Genomic DNA, 19,098 nt, shown 5'->3' with positions numbered 1-19,098 from the left:
TTTTTATAATATATACCATGGACATTTTCTTAGTATACGATCAACATTTGTAATAGAAAATAAAATATTGTGTAATGCACAGACAAGTAAAAAATGAAAGAAAAGAAAATAAATAGAAACAGGAAAAAGAAAAAAAAAACAGCAAGAAACAATGAAGTTGACCATGGGCTGGCCCAGACTGGGGCGTTTGCTTGGAGCCTTCAGCGAAGGCTCGTGTCTATGACGCCCGCTGACGTCATATAGCAAAGAGCAAGAGAACTAGTTAATGAGCATTTCTTGAGGAGTCTCACAACGACGACCCTCGTGCGTAGCCACTTGGCACATTTTCAGCCGTCTCACGTGTCGCGCTCTAAACGTTCGCTTCGTATTTTGATTTTTTTTTTGGCACGTGTTTTTTTTTTTACAATGGTTTTTTCCGGATTTTTTTCGGTGTTTCGGTTTTTCATCGGTCTTTCGTAACTTTTGAACGGATATTTTTTTGTTAAAAAAACCCGTGTCTTCTATTTTTATGGAAAAAGCACGTTTTTTGGTTTTTTTACGAGAGACACGATTTTGCTTCCATGAGTGGCACGGTTTTGCTTCCGCGAAAGGCACGATTTTGCATTGGCGAGAGGCACGGGCTGCCTCTCGGAAAGGAAAGAAAACGTGTTTTCTATTTTTTTTGCGAGAGACACGGTTTTTCTTACGCGAAAGGCACGGTTTTGTCTTCTTGACAGGCACGCCCGTGCCTCTTCCGAAAGGGGAAAAACACGTTTTCTGTTTTTTTTTTGCGAGACGCACGGTTTTGCTTCCGCGAAAGGCACGATTTTGCCTTCGCGAGAGGCACACTCGTGTATCTCCTTTTTCCATGAGATGGACGATTTTGCTTTCGCAAGAGGCATGGTTTTGCCTTCGCGAGAGGCACGATCCGTGCCTCTCGAAAAAGAAAAAAAATGCGTTCTCTGTTTTTCTCTATCGCGTGAGGCACAATTTTTTCATCCGGTCTTTTTCTTTCGGTGTTTTTCGTGAAAAAAAAGTTCATCAAAACCTATCAATATGGTATCTAGTTTTGAAGATCTCGACGCCAGAAACACAAGGGTTAAAATGGTTCGAGATTTGGACGCACGGTTTTGGAGATAAAACGTTTTGAAAATACAGATCTACGAAAAAAAGGAAAAACTTTCAAGTTGCGACAAGTGGCAAGCAACCTGTAAAGGTGGGAGTAATCGTTGCAAGGTGTACTCGCTAACTAGTGATTTCGGCAAAAACCGATAAATAGTCGGGCAAACGGACAGGAGTGCGTAGCAAAGAATTCTATTGGGCTCGCCATTAAGCGCTTCAGTGATCCTGGTTTTGAGATCCTTTTTGAGGTTTCCACCTAGTTATTTTCGGTTTTGAGAATTTTTCATAAGGTTCGTGAACTGATGTTTTTTCGTTTTTTTTTTATTTTCTGTTTCTGTTTTCAAAAATGTTCTAGATTTTCAAAAAGTATTCTTTAAATATAAACCTGTTCCTAAATTTCAAAAAACATCCTTGCTTTCGAAAAATGTTCCAAATTTCAAAATTTTATCGTTTTTCAAGCTTCAATCATAAATTCAAAAAATGTTCCGAATTTTTAGAAATTGTTCTTCAAAATCGAAAATAATTTTGTTTTCCAAAAAATTGCTCTGCAGTTTCCAAAATATATTCTGGATTATCTAAATATGTTTGCGGTTTTTAAAAAATGTTCTTGAAATTCGAAAAATGTTTGAAATTTATCCTCAATTTAAAATTTTGTTCTTGATCTAAAAATGCTTAAAAAGTTATTTGGGCTTCCAAATTTGCTTATTATTTTTTAAAATTGTTCTCGTTATTAAAATTTGTTCTCAAGGTACGAAAACTGTTCAGGATTTAAAAATTTGTCCATGCTTTCAAATTTATTCTCCGTTTTAAAAAATATTCAAAATTGTTTGCACTTCCAAATTTGTTTGGCATTTTTCAAAGTTGTTCTCCATTTTAAAATTTTGTTCTCAAGATTCAAAAAATGTCAGGGCATTCAAAAATAGTTCACGCTTCCAAATTTGTTCAGGATTTAGTAAAATTGTTCTCGTTTTTGAAATTTGTTCTCAAAATTCAAAAAAAGGTCGTGCTTTAAAAATTTGTTCGTGATTCCAAATTTGTTCGGGGTTTTTCAAATTTTGTTCTCAAGATTCAAAAAATGTTCGTGCGTTAAAAAAATTGTTCACGCTTGCAAATTCGTTCATGATTTTTCAACATTGCTCTCGGTTTCAAAATTTGCTCTGAAAATTCAAAAAACAAAATCATGCTTTAAAATTTTGGTTGCGCTTTCAAATTTATTCGTTGTTTTTCAAAATTATTATCCTTTTTAAAATTTCAATTTTAAGATTCGAAAAATGTTCTTACTTTAGAAAATTGTTAACGCTTTCAAATTTGTTCATGATTTTTTAATATTATTCTTCAAATTGAAAAAATGTTTTTGCTTCAAATACAAAAAAAGGAAAAAGCAAGAATGAATGAACCAAAAAAAAAGGAAATAGACAGAAAAGGAAAAATTAATAGAAACAAAAAAGAAACAGAACTGGACTGGCCCACTCGGGGCGCCCGCTCTGTGCAGCGCAGGAGTCCCTGCCGCAATGAGCGGGAGGTAGGAGCTCCCTTCTAATCCCGTGGGGAAGAAGGCTGAGGGGATAAGAGATAGTGGCTGCTGGTCCTTGAGCCGGTTTCAGATGGGCCGGGGTGCTGGCTGGGTTATGGGCGGCGAGTAGAATTTTTGATAATTTTAACCGGTATATTTTTTCTGTTGGGATCCACCAGATGGTTTGAAAAATCTCAAGAAAAGAGAAGCGGGTCAAAAAAGTCTTGCAAAAAATGTGCGAGATGGTGAGGGTGGATCGACATATGAGGGGTATTTAGTCCACTCTTACTGAAACATACGAATGCGCGCGCGAGGAAGTGAGGGTGGGTTTGGTTGTATAGCTTTGATAGGCTATAGCTGAGCTCAGCTCGGCTTTGCCATACTTGCCTCGGCTGTGTGTTTTGCTGGAGTAATAAAGACGAAGATGTACTTTCTCCGTATGTAAATATAAGTATTTTTAAAGATTTACTAAAGATTACTTATGAAATAAAATAAATGAATTTACATTTTAAAATATATCTATATGTATTTGTCTGTAGTTTAACAGTGAAACTTTCAAAAAAAAACTCATATTTGGAAAGGGGGGAGCATATATGCATCACAGCCCAGCCAGGATTTCCTTGACGAGCGATTATTTCCGGGCCGAGCAAAGGCGAGTTTATTTTAGGAAAACTATTATTTCCAACCGTCTAATTTTTCTAGGTCATCAGCCGCGTCGCGGGCCATCCGATCGACCTGGATCGTGGGCCGCTTGTCTTTCGCGGGCCCTCGTCTCTAGTTGGACCATCAAGCTTTCATGGACCCCCACACACGATCAACCTTATCCTTTCATCCATCTGTGTGAGCCTGATCGCTTTTGTACCAATCAGCGACACAAAATTCGGCCACCGTGTTGTGATGCAGCACATCGGCATTGTTCAGCATCACCGTACGACGCTGTAGATAGGCTCCGGTGCTGCGAAGTAGCACCCGTCGATGGCCGCCGGTGTTGCGATGCACCCACTCACGGATGATGTAGTTGGCTGGGGCACAACGATGCAGTGTCATCGGTGCCGCTGTGGAGCACGCGCCGATGCTGCTACGGGTGTCGGTTGCATCTATCGATGCTGCGAGAAGTCGGGGTTGTCCTCATCGGTGTTGGCTGCGCAAATCAACACGTGGTTGCGAGCTGCAACGGAGATTCATCGGCAGTCGTCGGTGGTGCAATGAAGCTTCGTCACAGCGATCGATGCAGCGTTGGAGCTCCTGCGAGGCTGCAATGGAGCTTTGTCGGAGCCGCCGGTGCTGTGTTGGAGCTCAGTGGGGGGCTGCAATGGGGCTTCTTCGGATGTGTCAGTGCTTCCATGAGCGTTGGCGCGCCGGTGGGGCATACCATGGCCGGCAACATCGACAACCGTTGCATACATGGCGAGCGTGGAGCAAAACTAGTGCAGCTAGGGGAGGAAGACAGGCTGCGAGCCTACGGATCAAACGACCACTACACCTTAATCGGACGGTTTCACAGGCAAATGATATTTGTAAATATCATCCGGATGATTTGTAGCATTGACCTTTATTTTAGCCGAACCAAACACGTATCCATCCTAGCCGAGCGAGGCTATAAGAGAATCTACAGTCGGGCCTTACAAATCCGGCTCCTCAAACGTTCGTGGATGAGTCCGGACGCGTCCGCGAACACCGACCGGTCATGCTTCAAGTTTCTCTCTTCACATCCAACTCTCTCATATTTCATCCTTCATATCCGTACAAAAGCATGCAAAATATATCCTACGTACTAACTAGTGTAAGGTTCTTCCTCGTCGGAGGTGGCCTGTGCCGGAGCCTGAGCCGTGTGTGCTGCCGTCCGCGCTGCCTCCTGTGTCGCCTGCGCTTCTTCCATTCGACGCCTGGCCACCACAGCCGACTCGGAGCAGATAGAGTTGAGGATGGCCAGCTGCTCCGGCCACTGATCGACCACCGTCGGCGCCTCCTCCTCCGGCTCTTGCAGCAGCGCCTCCTCCTCGGGCTCCTCCTCCGGCTCTTGCAGCAGCGCCTCCTCCTCGGGCTCCTCCTCCGACGCCTCCTTCTCTGGCGCATGTGGCTCCTCCTCGGGCTTCTCCTCCGACGCCTCCTTCTCCGGCGCATGTGGCTCCTCCTCGGGCTCCTCCCCCACCCTCCTCCTCGAAATCAACCGCCGGTTCCAGAGGTAGCCCCGCTTCCCTTCGGATTCCGACCCGCTGAAAGAGGAAGAGACGGTGATGGATCGTGCAATGCCGATGACGTGGTGGCATGGCTGACGGGCTCGGACAGGAAGTGTTTGGGTGGCGGCGGGGACAGGGAGGAGGCGAATGTGCTAGTGCTGGGGCGTCGGCCGGCTTAAATAGCCGGTCCCAAACCCGTAGCGATGCCACATGACGTTCACACCGTGTCGACGATCGAAGCGCCCGTCGGACCGTCGGGTTTCCCTGCGAGTCCGCGTGGGGCCAAGCCGTCAGGCCGACGTGGCAAACATGCCCGGATTCCTTCATATTTGCCCCATATTTGGGATGGAAATGGAGGGTACCGGTCAATCCAAGCGTTTGAGATCGGTTTGAGAGGTTTGTGTGGATCAAATTTTTATGATCGAGCAGTGACCGAGCGACCTGTCCGAAACGGTTGATGAAAGTTTGAGGGGTGCGGCTGTATATGCTCTCACAGTTTTTGTCGTGAAATCAAACAGATCCTCAAACAGATCGATTCAGAGGGTGCTTGGATCCAAGGGACTTATTTTAGTCTGATTAAAAATAGTCTCTTTAAGAGGCTAATTTCAAGCACCCCTGACTAAAGAGGGGCTAAAACTAGTCTTGATACTAAATTAGGCCCTGTTTGGAACCACAATAGATTATGATAATCTGGATTATGAAGGTAGATTATATAATCTGGTTTATAAAAATAATCGAGGTGGACATGTTTGGAGGCCAGATTATATAAACTGTAATCCAGGCTTTACATTGCATAATGACCTGTCTGCCCTCTGTTTTATTTTAAAAAAGAGGAGGGTGACGGTGGTAGGAATGTAATTATCTCCTACTTTACAAGGGTAATGGGTCATTAGTAATTCATAATCTGATTTTAGCTGGTGTAGAGTAGATTATGAGTTTTTAATAATCTGTCTATCTAGTTTTTATAATCTACACCATAATCTGTCCTGTTTGAAGACATAATAGATTATAAAAACTGGATTATATAATCTGGATGGTTCTAAACAGGGCCTAAAAATGTGGATTAGTCCTCTCTCTCTCCATTTAACTCCTCTTTTTTTAACACAAGCAGAGTTCTGAATTGGAGGGTTTGGAGAATAATAAATGCTCATTAATTTGATTTTAGTCTGTTTAGTATTTGGATTCAAGTATGGTTGAGGCTAGCAAAAATTTTAATCCCACAATTTTTAGTTATGAGACTAAAACATATGAAGCACCCCTCTCAGTTGTGTGTTTGTTTCGATTTGATAGACTGTAACTGTAACTGCCCGTACGTGCGGCCTCACCGCCGCCAATGGAGGCCACCTCCTGAACCTCCTCCGTCTCTCCGATCCCATCCTCACCTGAGCGCTCCACGGAGGATCAGGGCGCAAGACATGGGAGGAGGAGGAGGAGGACTCCCGTGGTGGCTGGCCACCACCCAGTGCACGCCGCCGCCTCCGTCATCAGCCTCCCTCGCATTCATCTTCCTCTCGCCGTGCCCGCAGCGCGCGCTCCTCGGCGGCATCGACCTCCTCTTCCTCGCCGCCTCGCTCATCCTCCTCCTCATCATCCGCCTCGGCTCCGGCCGAGCGGGCCCTGAGCACGACCCGCTGCTCCCGACGCCCGCCGCGCCGTCACGGTCCATCACAGCCCGTTACGCCGTCGCGCTCGGCGCGTCCGCAGTCTTCGCCGCGGCGTCCGCCGTCCTCCTCGCGATCGCCGCCTTCCTCCTGCCGGCAGAGACGCCGTGGCGCTACGCCGAGTTCGCCTTCCTCGCCACCCACTGCGCCGCGCACGCCGTGGCCGCGTGGACCGTGCTCGCCGCTTCGCGGAAGCCAGCCGCCGCACGCCCTCCGAGGCACCTCCGCGTCTTCTGGATCGCGACCGCCCTCTCCGCCGCGCTGTTCTCGGCCTCTGCGGCGATCCGATGCACCGCCGGCGGTCCGGTACTCCCCGACGACGTCCTCGCCTTCGCCGGTTTGCTCCTCTCGCTGCCGCTCGCGTACGTTGCTGTCACCACCACCTGCACGTTGCGCGATGAAGCCGACGAACGGGACCAGAACCCCAGCGCGGCTGCGGCGGCGACGCCGTACGCCACCGCGTCGTTCCTCTCGCGCGCGACCTTCAGCTGGATCACCCCGCTCGTCTCCAAGGGGCATGCCAATAGCTCCCTCGCCGCGGCCGGCGACGTGCCGCCCGTGTCGCCGGCCCACAGAGCCGAGGCCACCTATGCTCTGCTCGCGTCTAACTGGCCGGCCACGGCTCGGAGGTGGCGGAGCCCCGTGGGCGTCGCGCTCTGCCTTTCCTTCTGGCCTCAGCTCCTACTCACGGCCGCGCTCGGCCTCGTCATGCTCGCGGCCATGTCTGTAGGCCCGTCGCTCATCGACCGCTTCGTCGAGTTCATCCGCCGTGGCGGCACGCCATGGGAGGGGCTCCGGCTAGTCCTCATTCTTCTTGTCGGCAAGGCAGTCCAGACGCTGGCGTCGCACCACTACAACTTCCAGGGCCAGATTCTGTGCATGCGCATCCGCGGTGCGCTGCTTACGGCGCTGTACCGCAAGTCGCTGCGGCTGTCCGCCGGCGCGCGCCGCACGCACGGCGCCGGTGGCATCGTCAACTACATGCAGGTGGACGCCTGGGTCGTGTCAGGCGCCATGCACGAGCTGCACGACCTATGGCTGATGCCACTGCAGATCTCGGTGGCGCTGCTCCTCCTGTACGCATACCTCGGCCCCGCCGTGCTCATGACCCTCGCCGTGATCGCCGTGGTCACCGTGCTCACCGCGTTCGCCAACAAGCTCAACATGGGCTACCAGATCAAGTTCGTCGAGGTCCGCGACAGCCGCGTCAAGGCCCTGACGGAGATGCTCAACCACATGCGCGTGATCAAGCTGCAGGCGTGGGAGCAGACATTCGGCGACAAGGTGCGGGAGTTCCGGCAGGCCGAGGTTGGGTGGCTGAAGAAGATGATATTCTTCGAGTGCGGCAGCACTGTGGTGTACTCCAGCGGGCCCGTCGCCATGGCCGCGCTCGTGTTCGGGACATACCTCGCCGCCAAAGGGGAGCTGGACGCCGGCAAGGTGTTCACCGCCACCGCCTTCTTCCGCATGCTCGAAGGGCCCATGAGGAGCTTCCCGCAGACGATCGCCATGTCTGTGCAGGCGTTCGTGTCTCTCGGCAGGCTGGACAAGTTTCTCTCGGACGCCGAGATCGACAGCGCGACGGTGGAGCGTCTTGGCAGCAGCGGTTCCGGGGATGAGGTGGCCTTGAAGGTGAAAGATGGAGTGTTTGCATGGGATGTCGAGGGCAGTGAGGGCGGGGAGAAGGATGTCGGAGGGGATGAGCCGGTGCTGAAAGGGATCGAGATGGAGGTGAGGAAGGGTGAGCTCGCGGCGGTGGTCGGCACCGTTGGCTCGGGCAAGTCGTCGTTGCTATCCTGCATCATGGGAGATATGCATAAGCTCTCCGGCAAGGTGAGTGTACTCCTTTACTTTTATATGAAATAGCAACACCAGCAAACACTTGCATTAGATTTATGAAGGATTCATAGGATTTCTGAAGGAATTTCCAATGATTTTAATCCTCAGCAAGAATATGTATATACATGACATGAGTTGTCTGATTTGTAGGATTGCAATAACCCACATGATTTTTGCTTAGAATTCATTTGCATTAGATTTTGTAGGAAAAAATTTCATCTACTCCAACCTTGATTCTTGTGATTTTATATTGAATTAACACAGTAAGTTGGAACAAAAGGTAATTAATGTGATGATGTGAAGTTGTGAACAAGATGTTTTTTTGGGTGGACTATGTTATGGTAGGATGGATTTCTGTACAAATTTACTTGACAGTGGAATCTTGAATTGGGTTGTCCATCAGTCCTACAGAACTACATGCTATACTTATGTCACAGTCTACAAATGCAAGAATGTACAAAATCATTTGAGAGTACAAACTACAAAGTTGCAACTAGCTTAGAAGACACTCCGCGCACACTCTTTCACTCGAGTTCTCCGATTTACAGATACGCAATGTAGAAATAAATGTCACTTGCAGTCCAATCCGAAACCGCACATGAGAATAAGAAATTGGAGGGGGAAGAAAATTGTAGCTGTTCGACAGGAGAGCGTGCAAATTTATTATAGAAAAAAAAATCATCATATGTACAATTAGCTCCACTCTTGTCATATATAGTAGATTGTAGATGTTGATATGAGGATTCAGGAATTTATACATTAACATTGCAAAGCTTTTCAGTTTTTCAAATCAGTTTAGTACTTTTTTGCCTGACAAACATATTGTATTTTGTCTTTGATATAGGTTAGCATATGTGGGAGCACAGCATGTGTCAGTCAGACAACTTGGATTAGAAATGGAACCATTCAAGAGAACATCTTATTTGGACAGCCAATGCATCTAGAAAAGTACAGGGAAATCATACATGCTTGTTGCTTAGAAAAAGATCTAGAAATGATGGAGTTTGGCGATCAGACTGAAATAGGGGAGCGTGGGATCAACCTCAGTGGTGGCCAGAAACAGCGCATCTAGCTGGCTAGAGCAGTTTATCAAGACTGTGATATATATCTTCTTGATGACATATTCAGTGCGGTCGATGCTCATACTGGCTCAGCTATATTCAAGGTAAATATTATCTATTTTGTACTAATAATGGACAGGTGACAAACCCTCTAAAGAAATGTATGTTATGTAGGTACTTTAGCCGGTTATTAAACAGCACACTAACACTTAGTCCTCTTCTGCAGGAATGTCTCAAGGGCATACTGAAGAGCAAGACTGTTTTGCTTGTTACTCACCAAGTGGATTTCTTACAAAATGTGGATACCATATTCGTAAGTTCTATTTTTCAACTGTCGGATTGATTTTGGAGAAAATAGAGTATACATATATTCTTGCTTCAGAAATGAAGTGATTGCAGAGCATCACTAGGAATGTTTTTTTTTCTTTGGTTCAGTAAGTAGAGAAAGAACAGCTGAATTCTTCATACCTATGGTTCTTAAAAACTTTCTTTAATTGTATGTTTAGTTGTGTTTACCTGCCAACATATGCCACACTTATGGTACTATGAAAGATAGCACGGTGGTAAAATTAAAAAAAAAAGATAGCACGGTGATGATATCGACAGATAACAGAGATGAAACTGTATTAACTTGTGTGTGAACATGCAGGTAATGAAAAATAGTGGGATTATTCAATCAGGCAATTACGTGGATTTACTAGATTCGTGTTCAGATTTTGTGGCTCTTGTTGCTGCTCATCACAGTTCCATGGAAGCATCTGGGGTGCAAGGCCACAATATTCAGAACACTGAGAATTGTCCAGCCACCACGACGTCACAGGAGACCCCTTCTGTTAACTCCAACTCGAGTAATGTAAACAACGATACAAATACTGTTGTGCCGAGCAAAGAAGCAGGTTCGTCGAAACTGATCCAGGAAGAGGAGAAGGAGAGTGGACGAGTAAGCTGGCATGTGTACAAGCTATACGTCACGTAAGCTTGGGGCTGGTGGGGAGCTCTGCTCATTCTAGCATTGTCAGTGCTGTCAGAGGGCTCTACAATGGCAAGTAACTACTGGATGTCGTATGAAACATCAGGGGGCACCATATTTGATATCTCAAAGTTTCTTCGTGTCTATGTTTTGATAGTTTCTGTTTCGATTGTGTTTGAATTTATCGCCTTTATTTTCCAAGCATTTTTGGGACTTAAGTCAGCCCAGGCCTTTTTCAGCAAGATGTTAGACAGCATTCTGCGAGCTCCGATGTCGTTTTTTGACACCACTCCTTCTGGACGGATCCTAAGCCGGGTATGTCTTCTGAGGCCATAGATTTAGTGTTTTTACCCGTCATGTATATAGATAGAATCATGTGTTTATTTTTTTTCCAGGCATCAGAGGACCAGACTAAAATAGACGTATACCTTTTATTCTATACGGGTGCTGGCATATCGATGTGCATTTCATTGGCGAGCAGCATTGCAGTTACCTGCCAAGTAGCATGGCCGTCAGTCATAGCAGTGCTTCCCCTACTGCTTGTGAACATTTGGTACCGGGTATAATCCAGCTACTACAATGCATCTTAATTAGAGAGTGATATCATTCTTCATATCACTAAACCTTAACTGAAACATGGCAAAAACTTCTTTTTATTATTATTATTTTCCAGAATCGTTATATTGCAACATCCCGAGAGCTAACTCGTCTTCAAGGAGTAACAAAGGCACCGGTTATTGATCACCTCACTGAGAGCTTTTTGGGCTCTCCAATTATAAGGTGCTTCGGGAAAGAGGATGAATTTTATCAGAAAAACTTGGACATGATAGATTCGAATTTGCGCATGTCTTTCCATAATTATGCAGCAAATAGGTGGTTTGGGTTTCGCTTGGAGCTAATCGGCACACTTGTGTTGTCTATAACTGCTTTTCTCATGATCAGCTTGCCGAGCAATTTCATCAAGAAAGGTATTATTAAGTCTCGGTCAACTTAGTATTTATAGAATTGCTTTTCATAGGACAGAGTAGAATTTATGGCCCTCATGTTCTATATGTTTCCTTGGTCTAAATTTACTTTTTTCATTGAATCCGTCATCAACTCTATAAGAAATTGAATCTTGTGCAAACTGTTAAGCATGTAGGTATGTGAAGACTGAAGTTGCAACTGATAGAGTAACAAAACATACTCTCATATTGAATTATCCATTCATTCATGTCGCACTCCAATTACATTATGTCACAGAACTAGAGTAATCGGTATCGCAATCCAGAGACCCACCGTCGAACCAGATTCTTAGGAAGTCACAGACCATGAACCGAGTGAATTATGGATCTGATAAATCTCATGTTACACAAGAACAATCAACTCATTTAGCAGAAAAATCAGGCATTGAGATTGTAACACATTCATACCTGTAATAAACTACTCCCTCCATCCCATAATATAAGAACGTTTTGACACTACACTAGTGTAAAAAACGCTCTTATATTATGGGACGGAGGGACTAGTTCGTGCAACTGCTAGCAACTGGGCAAAGTTTCTTAATTTTCCGCCTTTCTGGCTCTGTATAATTGTGTGTGGCCTTCAAATGCGTTATGACATTCCTTCATTGATATTTACTATTTCTAATGTAGAATTTGTCGGCATGTCTCTATCCTACGGTCTTTCTCTCAACTCGTTGGTGTACCATGCAATTTCCATAAGTTGTATGATAGAAAATGATATGGTCTCTGTGGAAAGGGTGAATCAGTACAGTAGCCTTCCTTCTGAGGCAGCAGTTTCTCTGCGTTCCTCACCAAATTGGCTCCGACGAGGAGACATTGACATAAAGGATCTAGAGGTCAGCAATTCTTCTTTTCTTTTCTTGGTTCTTCCTTTAGCAAGCTTCTTTTTGTAAGCTACTATTCTCTAGGTGACTGATAGAAATGAGCCACAAAATGCTGTTGTTTTCAGGTCAGGTATAGACCAAACACACCTCTAATCTTGAAAGGCATTACAATAAGCATCCGCAGTGGAGAAAAGATTGGCGTTGTGGGAAGGACTGGCAGTGGCAAGTCAACTTTGATCCAGGCGTTGTTCAGGCTTGTGGAGCCGGCGAAAGGCCAGATGATCGTTGACGGAGTCGACATTTGTACTCTGGGCCTTCATGACCTGAGGTCTTGCTTCGGTGTGATTCCTCAGGAGCCCGCGCTCTTCGAAGGAACTGTGAGAAGCAACATTGACCCAATTGGGCAGTACTCTGAGGCTGAGATATGGCAGGTAACAGGGTATAGCCGATGTGTGTTTCAATACATGAACTTCCCTTTTGACACGCTGAGTAATTCACTATTTTTCTGTTGACCTTAATATGTTTGTTCGTATATATGCAGGCCCTTGAGCGTTGCCAGCTGAGAGATACAGTAGCTGCAAAGCCTGAGAAGCTTGACGCACTAGGTATGATATGATTCCTTACCATATGGAAATCTTGATCCTTTGTAGGATCATGACTAGGTGGTCCATAGATACAAGTCTGTTAGATAATATAACTTTTTTTTGGTGTGTGTCAGTGGTTTTCAGAAATTACAACACAAGTTTGATGATTCTTAGTGCAATGTATGCATTCATTTCTTGTTCTTTAGTGACAACAGGAACTTATTGTTTGTCTGCAGTTGCGGACATGGGGGAGAACTGGAGCGTGGGGCAGCGTCAGCTCCTGTGCTTGGGCCGTGTCATACTGAAGCGCAACCGGGTGCTGTTCATGGACGAGGCCACCGCCTCTGTCGACTCCCAGACAGACACAGTCATCCAGAGGATCATCCGGGAGGAATTCCGTGAGTGCACTGTCATCAGCATTGCTCATCGTGTCCCGACCGTCATGGACAGCGACAGAGTTCTGGTGCTGGATGCAGGTAGGCTGCGCCCCTTTTCTGTTACATACACGATGGAATCATACTATGTGTTTCTCGTGTCTTCCACACAAGGAGACTGAATCATGTGTGTATTTTTCTGTTTCAGGGTTAGTGAAAGAGTTTGATGCACCATCCAAGCTGATGGGAAGGCCGTCAGTTTTCGGGGCGATGGTTCAGGAGTACTCGAGCCGCTCGTCGCAGGCAACCGACTGATGATGTGCATGTCTACCTAGCAAAGGAAATAACATAGATAAGATCTTCCTCACAAAAAAAACATAGATCAAGATTCAAGCTGAAAAGGTTTAGAAAAACAAGCAGTCGTAGGAAAAAATGAATTCTAGAATGAAATCTGTAAAGTATGCAACCGTAGGACAATAAGCATATCTGAGTTCAGTATGCCTAACAGATATAGAGGATATCTCTGAACTTCCCTAACTTCCCTAACTCTGAGTTCAGTAGGCGCTCCAGAATCAAGATCCAGGGCTTGAGGTCGCTTTTAGCCATCGCTTGGAAGGAGGCTCCACTCGTGTTGTGTTTTTCGAGAAAAGAGGGCTCCGATTTCATTCTAACAGAAAACTTGATTACAAGCTGGAGTACCAGACTAAGGATTCCTGGCGGTTCAGCCAGCCCAAAATAAGGAAGCTCATACAGCTATCACTCTCACTCTCCCTAGCAAACATATACATTTCAAATATCATTGCGATTTCTCCAGATAGTCCAAAAGAATAGCAGCCATACCAATAGAGACTAGATGCTTATAAACTTTCAGATAAAAAAAAATTAGCCATGCTCCATAACTGTTATTCAGATCAATAGGAGACTAAAAGCACACCGTCAAACTCAATATAAGTCATTAAAAAAAACGCAAGACAAGTCTGGATACGGAGCACGAGAGAAAAAATGATGGTCCACAGTTTCATCTTGTCCACATAACGGACGAGCATTGCTATCCTTTTTCAACATGTCATCTTTGTCAACACACTATTTTTATATGATGACGAAAAAGGATTCCCCTGCTTTATATTATAAAGCAACCAACATCGCTACGTTCGAGATCACCGATACAAACACACGCCCACACCTCACTCAACACACACACCCAAGGCAAGATATAAGGGTGCCGGACACCGACACACCATCCAACAAGTAGAAAGCACACTACAAATGAGCAAAGAAGAACCGCTTTGAGCCGATGGAGACCATCACAAGTGTGATGTACCGAGGAGGGCTAGACGGTCAATGTCGGAGCAGGGACTCTAAAACGACAAGCCGCCACCGTCTGATCCCGCGGATCAAGTTTTCATCCACAACAATACGAAGGGAGTGGGAGCACCGCAACGGTGCTTGAAAGGAAGGAACGACGGCCATCGTCGCCGCCACCGTCGGTCAGTCCAAAGACTGGGCAAGCGATGTACCCCAATGCTCTGACCCCTTCGACGAAACCCCGCTCCACCAACCACCCGCATCCATGCCGCCCAAGCAGCCATGTCCGCTTGCCCGCATCCGAGCCGCGCAATCTGCCAAGACTAGCACGTCCCCCACCGCGAGGGCCACTGCCCTGCATCCAGACCACCCCGAGACCATCAAAGGGGATGGCCTTGGACAGCTCCGCCAACCCCAACCACCGCCGGAACCGGCAGCGACCATCCCGCCTCAAGCACCACCAGGAAAGCGACCAGAAAGAACCATGTCGGAGAAGGGGGAAGGGGAGGAGCGACACACGACCACGACTGGCACCCCCCCTGTGCCAGCGATGGGCGGCTCGGCCATGCCGGAGCCCCCATCCCTCCTAGCACCCTGCTTCACGCCAACACAGGTACTGGCGCAGACCGATGAGAGACCACTAGCAGCCCTCCGCCCTTCGAAGAAGGGGGGGGGGGTAGATCCACCGCCCCCATGGCCAGGGATGGGCCCACGAGTAGCCTTCCCATGCCACATGCCGTCGTCCAGATGCCGGGGAAGAAGAGCCCAAACAGAAGCCGGGACACACACACACACCACAACTGCCGCTGCCACGCCACCAGCATCGTCAAAAGAATCACAGCCGCACCAGTCGCCCGTGGCCCCTGTTGGCCTCAGCCCTAGCCGCTAGATGGGCCACCGGCAGTAGGTCTGGCTGGATCTGACCGGGCCAACGCACGCGAAACCACCCGGCGAAGAAGCCCCGTCACCACCGTGGACCGCTTCGCCAGCAGCTGTCGCGCCGCCACCAAGCAGCAAGCAGAGGCCGCGCCACCGCCGGACGGTGCCATAGTGCCCGTGCATGGCCGGCACCGCGCCCCTGAGCCCTGCCGTAGCCTAGCACCTCCGGCAGACAACCGTCCCGCGCCGGCTAGGGGTTTCGCATAGAGGGGAAAGAGGCGGACCCGTCGCCGACTATGCGGCCGGGCTTCGCCCGCTGGCTCCTCTAGGTAGCGGCGAGGGAGGGGCAATCAGAGGAGTGGGTGAGAGTGGCGGTGGCCGTGAGATCCCTTGTCCGCTCGTGGGAGCTAGCGGCTCGGGGAAAAAGTCCGCCCCCCTTATTTTTGTACAATTTAATCTCATGAGGTACTTTAACTTCCCACATAAACTTGCATGGAAAGTTACTATCATTGGTCCAATTTTTGATAGAGATTTGACAGAAAATTTACCATCAGCGGTAAGCATCCATCTAATGTTATCTCTATGATCCGATAACGCTATTTCATCACATTCTTCCTTCAATTCATTCCACACCTTCAAAGCATCCCCCCATAGTGTTGTTTGAAAATTTATTATATCCCACCCTTTTACAAACTTAGTAGAAACAAAAATGTTCCTATCAAAACCAATATTTATAAACTACTAGCATGAGACTTATATAAAGGTCTAAACCTAGCCACCAATCCCCCAAAACCTGGTATTTTTACCATCTCCTATAACCTTCTTACATTCTGATGGAATGTCTAGATTTATAGTTAATGCCTGACAGACATTTACCTACCATCTTTACTATTAACGGGGAGTCCGCGCTTGTGATGGTATCTTTGGTGCTTGTTTGTTCGTCTATCGTGCCTCCTCCCAATACCACGGTTTGCATTAGCTCAATCAAATCTTACCAACACTTCAACTAAATCAAAATCAAATCTGGCTTATTACCCTATCCATACCAAATCCAATCAAATCTTACCAAAACCTCAACTAGATCAAAACATTCCTTACCTTCCTTGTCCATACTCAAGTCAAATCAAATCTGACCAAGATCTAGAATATGGTAGATGCAAGGTATATGTCGGACATGAGTGTTGAACCACTAGAATATTTATGCCCTCATTGTCTGCCACAAACACTGCTCAGTCTTCATTTCCAAAACCATTTAGCCAACAAGACCTTGATCATATGTTACAAATTTAAAATGTCTACTTGTTTTTTGGCTAGGCAAACAGTGCCTCAATTAATCAAGTGTTTTTTTTCTCATCCTCTTGCCAAACCATCCTAGGGTTATATGACATGAACTTAATACACAATTTTATCTTCAATTGAAGGTCACGTGCATAGTATTTTAGTTATGTGCTATGCCCCCAAACGATAATTTTGTCATACATGAAGGCAGACAATCATGATTCTGACTTCTTTTGACGTTTTTGTACAAAATTCAAGTCCTAATCCGCTCTAGTGGTCACCCCTCCATGCCGTTTGTGCACATTTTTGCCGAGTATCCGATTACAACATTGGATAACAAAACAACCAAAAAGGATGGCTTTGCCGGCCCGACCACTAGAGTGTGCCGTAACACTCAGAAAACATTTGATGAGTGTTTCCCAACTTTTGCCGCCAATTTCAACGGTATTCACTATCATCCACATATAATCCCTCTGTTTTTTATTTACTTTGCATACTACCTATGTCCGGAGTTAGACTTTACAGAGTTTGACCAAATTTATAGAAAAAAATATAAACATTTACAATAAAAATACAGTGCTCGTTAAAATATATGCAAAATAGTATCGATTTGGGATTATAGACGCTAATAAAATTGGGTCCCGATATTCACCACATGTGTGACATATTAGACATCCGTTCACACATTATGTGTAGAGTACGCAGGAGGCAGCCCACACGGGTCGTGTGTGGACGAACAGTAGAACTACCAACACGTGTGGGCACAGCTACTTTGTGTCACAGGCCCAACAAGTACTATTCATCCCTATCCGTGCATGTGGTGCGAAGTAAATCTGCCCACATGTTCTGACGGAGCTATGTTAGTTACCTGCGGGATGACATGTTAGTTACCTTCAGGGATGGCAACTTAGTTGGACGGGATGGCAAATATAGTTGTAAAAACATGTCAACTCTCTCAATTTTGGTTAACTATAGTTATCTGCGGGATGATACTTTAGTTACCGGGGATAGCTGCCATATGTGTTTATCTAGTTGTCACGTATGGTTCAATCATAGTTGCCATGTTGCCATGTGTGTTTACCTGGTTGTCACGTACGCGCAACTACAGTTGCCATCTAGTAACCAATCATAGTTTCCATATGTGTTTACCTAGTTACCACGTACACGCAACTGCAATTGCCATCTAGCAACTTACGGGTGTTGTGTTGGTGAAGGGCACTTCACCCACACGCGCGTGGACTAGGTGATGACTGTGTGGGCAAAAAGTGATTAGCCCACACGGCACAGCTAACAACCATGCGCTGCGGGTCGTGTGGGCGAACTCTTCAATGCCCACACACACGATGATGTCTACGTGGCACTGAAATTCCAACAGATTTCTTTAGAATTCGTGCAAAACAGAATCTACGTAGATCGACGCGTATAGGTGAAATGCAAACATGCCACACGTGTGGGGTCATCGTTTGGCATAAAATTTTCTATAAAAATGGTCAATATTTACAAAGTTTGCCCGGACAAGGTAACATGCAGAGTGAACAAAAATGGTGCTAGTATCAAAATCTGACCAATTTTTTCATTAATCAGTGGAATGCATTCAATTTGTTTTTCATAAGCTTGGGCAGGTATAGCAACTTCCCAGGGATGTCTGGTTTTCCATAGCTGACTATTCTCATGTATGCATTTCACATTGCAGCCTGCAAAAGGTAGCGTTGTAGAGGGAGGTACACAAAACCTAAAAAAATCAAGTAATTAATTTGGAACTCTGAGTTTCGGCTGGTCTATGTATGGATAAGGCCCCTCCCTTATCACCTGTATTGGGGCACAAGATTGTCATCAGGATTTTTATCTATTCTTATGCCAAAACGATAGTGTTTTCTTACCAGTCTAGACTTTAGGTGACCTAATCTGTCTAACACACCGTGAATGATATAGCGCCTTTAGGCAGTGGTACCGCATATTTTGCATGAAGGAGGTTGTACCACTTTTCGTTTCTCTAACCATGTATCACAGATATTCAGGATCATACATTTTGTACCATGCTCGTTCACCTTTTGTTCATGTAAAATATTAGCATATTATTGTACATGATAATATGCATTGATTCAGGATACATCATTTCATTCCACGTTGACATTTTCTATTTTGTTGTGTTTAGTCGAGGGTAACTTGTTTCCAAACTTATGCCAATTATTTTCATTTATTATAAATCATTTTCTCAACATACCATCAACAATATTTTTTTTAGGAGTGACTATGGCTTGGTTTATTAGATATTGGTTTTCTAAGTTAACACTTGATTCACAAACACTTATTTCAAATATATTCTTTAACTACGGTGACATTTAATTCTTTGATTTTGAAAATATTACCTCATAAAAAGTCTTTAGTTTAATTGATTGTTTCTAGATAAGAGGAAATATAAAATGACAAAATTGTGTGCCTCCACATATTAACTTCCGGTATTTGAATGAATAGTAGCATATGTAGGTGTTTTCATTTTTTCTATTATTCTTAAATATCTTGGC

General features: G+C 45.7%; 1 pseudogene; it reads left to right on the top strand.

Moving 5' to 3' along the window:
• Positions 1 to 6,209: 6,209 nt before the first annotated feature.
• LOC123442252 lies at positions 6,210 to 13,438 on the top strand (annotated as a pseudogene).
• The last annotated feature ends 5,660 nt before the right edge of the window (positions 13,439 to 19,098 follow it).

The sequence above is a fragment of the Hordeum vulgare genome, chromosome 3H (assembly GCF_904849725.1).
Source record: "Hordeum vulgare subsp. vulgare chromosome 3H, MorexV3_pseudomolecules_assembly, whole genome shotgun sequence".
Classification (NCBI taxonomy): domain Eukaryota; kingdom Viridiplantae; phylum Streptophyta; class Magnoliopsida; order Poales; family Poaceae; genus Hordeum; species Hordeum vulgare.
Note: the sequence above shows the minus strand (reverse complement) of the source record. Positions and strands in the feature narration are given on the sequence as shown.